Raw genomic sequence first — 6000 nt, 5'->3', positions numbered from 1 at the left:
ACAGGATCACACGTCACCACAATCACACAGAGGTGGCATTTTGTAAAAGAAACTGTACAATATTTGTATTGTTTTTGTCGCAGCTACATGAGTCCAATATTCTCAAAAATCACCCAGTGCGTTTCTTTTTTGAAGAGTATAAAAACACGCTGAACATTTACTTGTTTTAAATACACGGACACTCTTTCTCATAATCTATGTTTCAGACGCATTCAGTGTAAACTGTGATATTTGTTTGTCCCATTTTAAATAAATCACAATTTGTATACATTATGAACTATTGTTATCGAAAACAGTGTCCAAATTGAGAATGAACATGCATTCCTGTCAATAATTCTGTTCATGTACGGTATCCATATCGAGTTATCTATCTCCCTTACTCACGTACTTGATGTGATGCAAATCTTGATAAGAAACCTATCGGCAAATACCAAAATCACAACATCATTGCTCATCGTGCAAATGACTGAAATTCTGAAATAGTGCTGACTGGTGTAAACAACATTCTCGCCTTGGTTCACACCTGTGTACGAATAATTAAAGCAGAAGCTTTCAAAGCATAAAAAACAGTAAATTTCATGGTTTTCACGAGTACTGTTTGTGCAGTCAGCTATGGCTTCAAAGCGACGCACTTAAACGTGGATAGTTATCAAGTACTGGCCAGGGTCACTTGTTCTATGTGTGAAAGAACTTCCCTCTGAGGTCAAACGCCCTCCGCCCTTTGATGTCCTTGTACTGTCCACAGCAATTGTACAGGCGTAGTCAGGCCTATCGAACCTGACCACTCGGTGCTTGATGTACATGCACTGGACGCTGCTTTGATTTCTGATCAAAGTTACACATGTATTGCCATGTACAAAGCTGATTCTCCCGTGTTTTCTGTGATATACCAAATTTTATTTGAAAATGAATATCTATCAGTAATAAATCACACAGGATCGTATTTCAGCACATTTTAGGAAACTGAGAATACACGTGCTGTAAATGTAAACAGTGTCATAATCAAAATTGTTCAAATGGTCAGTTAGTAGTTAAACGAATTTCTTTTCAAAAACTGCAATTTTAACTGGCCATAACACCCGAAACAGGATTAAAGTTAAACAGCTGTCCAAAAAGATAAATGTGAAATGTTTTAGAAAGCGTTTTTCCACTAGATTTGAAATCTGAGCAAGCCCTCAACACATGCACTAGCTGTTTATAAGTGATGTATGTGAAGGCTAACATACTTAAAGGTAAGAGCCATGTACCTATCTCCTGTTTCAGATTTGCAAATGATTTACATGAAAGTGTGTTTTACATTACTCTAACGTATATATCCTGACGATATTGAACACTCGTTGAAACGCCCCTATCACCACTGGGCCTAGATTTTGGAAGCTTTCTTATCGCTAAGACATAAGTGTCTTAAGTGCCAAACGTTAACTTTAACATATGACTATCTTAGCGCTAAGAGAGCTTCCAAAATCTAGGCCCTGATCTTCTAGAAAATGAACGCTTGGTATGAAATGGTTTTAGTAAATTATATTTGAAAATGGAATGATGGAGAACATTACACTCGAATGAGTAGGTGAATGTTGTTTTATGCCTTAGCGCTATTCCAGCTATTTCACGGGGATCTGGAAACAATCGTTTTCTTGAACCAGGCCAGAGCATTTCCTTCGAAACGACATGATCATCGCTGAATCCTTAATGCTAGGGAGGCGTTGAATACTGACAAGTACTTAGTTAGTAAATGGTAATACCGTTTTAACTAAATTCCACTTCCACATGAATGAATTTAATCACTGAAGTTGGCAGATTCATGTAAAACAGTACTTTACATGTGTCAGAATGGATCCGAATTATCTTTCAGTAAAGCAATGCATCCAGATCAAACATTACTCGCAAACCAAGCATTATTTTAATCTGAAACGCATCACAAATCAGCTAGTTCTGTAGCATTGGAGTTTGCTCGCAATCAACGCTTCACGGGTGTGGCAGTTTGATAACTGTCAGAATTGTCAGGAGTTGCCTCCCTTCAACCACTATCCATAAAAAGTTTTTCCTTATTTATTGATCGTAGTGGTTGCTGATCTTACTTTGACGTAGAGAGGTAAAGACACCATTGATTCCTAATATATGGGACAAATAACAATTCTGAAGGTCGAACACATTAATGATAATTCAGATATATGTTATTAAGCGCCACCCAGTGTACAGATATAATTATACCGATGTATGTTGTACATGTTGTACATATATATGTTGTCAAGCGACATCAATTCCATTGACATATACTGACACATGTTGCCAAGAGAAATAAGCTGCACAGATGTACACCATCACATGTTGCCAGATATTCACTGCACAGATGTATGCCATCACATGTTGTCAGGAGACATTCTCTGCACAGATGTACACCATCAAATGTTGTCAGGAGGGTCACAGAGCTGGCCTGCAAACCACCAGGTGAGCATCAGCAGCAGTCTTTTACCAGACATAAGTCTGGGGCGTTGTGTGTAAGCCTATTGCATCATTCTACTGTCAAGCCAGTTTTAAAGCAGGTTGGAACACTGTCTCCGAGCCAACGTAACGATACGACTGTCTTCCCGTTACGTTAATTCTAGGCATCTAATCCATTGCACCACTGGTCTGGAGATAACGCTCTGGGACACTCCAAAAACAGTAGCAACATATCGTTGCGTTCGTCCAACTTGAAGCCTTCCCACTGCCTGGTTGCGTTCATGTGTCTCTAAATGGCGTCTTTGTGGTGGCAAACTTTGCCAATGTCACGTTAATCAACGGTACACGTTATCAACACCGTAGCGGTGTCTCTCAGCTGATTGTCAGGCTCACACCACAAATCAAGTTGCAACACATTTTTTCGTGCGGAACAGGAGCACGTGCCTGTCGTGAACAAACATACAGTGAACCGTATTCAACTCAGTAAATTCGTTCTGATTCCATATATGCTACTAACAGAAAGTATAGCACAGACTCCCCATGCACTTGTCACAGCTGTGTATCGGTTCAGAAAACCTGGGAGCATAACATATCGGCCATCTGCCCTTGATGTTTTTTCTGGGTCTTCCAGAGCCAGGTCTGTCCTGTACTCTACCAGTGGCCTGGAATATGTCCCTCAATCTGTGAATCACAAGCATCTAAAGACGACGAGCAGCATCTTTTAGGGATTCACCACCCCGTAACCATGCACGGGACGGTCTGCCCAGTGGCATGGTGAAGCAGTGAAGCTTCAATACTGCCTGCACCTTCTTTTACAGGAAACATTGCCACAAGCCTGTCTTCCACATGCACTAGGCTGTTGTGCTTTCGACCCGTGAGGGTCCCGGGGTAGAATAAGCCTTCAGCAACCCATGCTTGCCATAAAAGGCGACTCAGCTTGTCGTAAGAGGCGACTCAGCTTGTCGTAAGAGGCGACTAACGGGATCGAGTGGTCAGGCTCGCTGACTTGGTTGACACATGTCATCGGTTCACAATTGCGCAGATCGATGCTCCTATTGTTGATCTCTGGATTGTCTGGTCCAGACTCGATTATTTACAGACTGCCGCCATATAGCTGGAATATTGCTGAGTGCTAAACTAAACTCACTCACTCACTCACAGTTGTGTTTGCTCGCTTAAATCAAACATGGTTCTGGTATGTTTCACCACCCTTGTTTTTCGCTGTTTTGTGCAATGTTTCATTTCACTCAAACTCAGCTAATATTGAATCAATTGCTTCACTGCATGTTTCAACGTGTCGTTTAAAGTGCCCATTAAACCCATAAAATGTTGCATTTGTCTTAGGCCTCACCATGTTTTAGTTTATGTATGACTATCAACTTTTAGGGTGTTCCCCTGCTTTTTGTTTGTAGTGTATATGTTTTTCAGGTCGTAATACTATTACCAAACAAAGATTTCCAAGGTCCCTAATTCATTTTGTCCAGTATGTGTACCGACACATTTTATCATGTCCAGAAAAGATATGGGCGTTATGTATGTCATAGACAACACGTGTTTCCGAAGCGACAGTTATTCGTTTAGAATAAACATAGACACACCATCTTCTTCCTTCCTTCCGTGTTCCATCATGTAAACAAACACTAGTGTCAACACTTACACCACCTACAGCTTCTACAATGGTGTTTTGTTTGGTGTGACTATTTCCGTTCAATGTCACGTGTGTTTTCTCATTGTTCGGACACTGACCGCTGTCACCTGCATCAGCCATCTGCTTCGAGTCTGACCACCAAGGTCATAGAGAAAGTGCATTGTGTGAAAAGGCAACAGGGCGTCGCTTGACCAAATTGATATAAGAGAGTAAAGCACTTTGTTTTGTCAGTCATGTTCATGTTTCAACTGACTAACAAAGCACATTCACATGTTTTGATCCTCTGTTGTCTTGCAGCATATTTAACACGTGCACTAATAATATAGTTTTAAGATAGATATCTTATTTCCTTAAATAATAACTTAATTGCATGCATCTGTAAAGTTAAAACTACACCTCCTGCTTAATATACTGCGGTGGGGTAGCGTAGTGGTCAAAAGCAAATCTGAGTGTGTAAAATCAGTGCTTTAGACTAGTTCCAGTCCCTTGTACAGACATGTTTCAGTCTGTAACAGCTGGAGGTTGATCTGCGTTAACTCCATGTCGACGTTTGGGGTCAGTGCAGTGATTCCGACTGTAACGCAACCTCCCTAGTAATCTTAACTTATCAAGGTATGTCAGTCACCTAGACCCAACCTTTCTGCTCAGAAATATCCCCCTCTGCATACCATAACTGATGTGGTTTGGGCAAAGGTCAGCTGCCTTCTGATGAACCCTCTACATGTGAAAGCCCTACACATGTGAAAGAAACAGGCTGTTCAGGAGTGTTCACAAAAACGGATCTCGTTCAGTTAGTGTTTATGGAATAAACAAACATTCGTATGAACACATCTATTTCGCTCATTCCATAGACACTGACTGCACGAGATTTACATGCGAGTGAAGTTACAGGATCCCAGATTCAATGTTAAACATTTTTTAGTTGGTTTTTCAACATCGCAGATGACAGACGTTTTGAGTTAGGCTAGGTTTATATTTTAGTTTAGACAATCAGTTGGGGTTTTTTTAGTAAAGAAAGTTAGAAGTTAGACATTTCGAGGTTAGATTAGTGTGGTATTAGTCGGGTTTGGAACATTAGCAGAGTTAGCATTTAGATAGTAGGAGTTAGTAAATTTAACTAAATTCCTAGAAATTCATCAACAAAAAGTATGATCATTTAATCAGTACTTCACACATTCCTTTTTACGCATAGGTGTTATCATATTTAGTTCTTTAGTTGCTCATTAGAAATAATTGTTATCACGTTTAGTTCCTCACAGACAATAAGTGTTATCACGTTTAGTTGATTAGATATTTTCAAACAGTATTCAAACCAGCTATCAAGACACTCCTATCCAGGACACCTGTACAGGTACACATAAGTCTGTATCTCGTCATGACACCAGTACAGGTAAATAAGTCTGTATCCCGTCATACCACAAGTACAGGTACGTAAGTCTGTATCTCTTCATGACACCAGTAGAGGTAAGTAAGTCTGTATCCCGTCATACCACCAGTACAGGTACGTAAGTCTGTATCTCGTCATGACACCATTACAGGTAAATAAGTCTGTATCCCGTCATACCACCAGTACAGGTACATAAGTCTGTATCTCTTCATGACACCAGTAGAGGTAAATAGGTCTCTATATCCCGTCATACCACCAGTACAGGTACGTAAATCTGTATCTCGTCATGACACCAGTACAGGTAAATAAGTCTGTATCCCGTCATACCACAAGTGCAGGTACATAAGTCTGTATCTCTTCATGACACCAGTACAGGTAAATAGGTTTGTATCCCGTCATACCACCAGTACAGGTACATAAGTCTGTATCTCGCCATACCACCAGTACAGGTACGTAAGTCTGTATCTCGTCATGACACCAGTACAGGTACGTAAGTCTGCATCTCGTCATGACACCAGTACAG

Source organism: Haliotis asinina, chromosome 7 (assembly GCF_037392515.1).
Source record: "Haliotis asinina isolate JCU_RB_2024 chromosome 7, JCU_Hal_asi_v2, whole genome shotgun sequence".
Taxonomy (NCBI): domain Eukaryota; kingdom Metazoa; phylum Mollusca; class Gastropoda; order Lepetellida; family Haliotidae; genus Haliotis; species Haliotis asinina.
The sequence above is the reverse complement of the archived record's forward strand: the minus strand, read 5'-3'. Positions refer to the sequence as shown.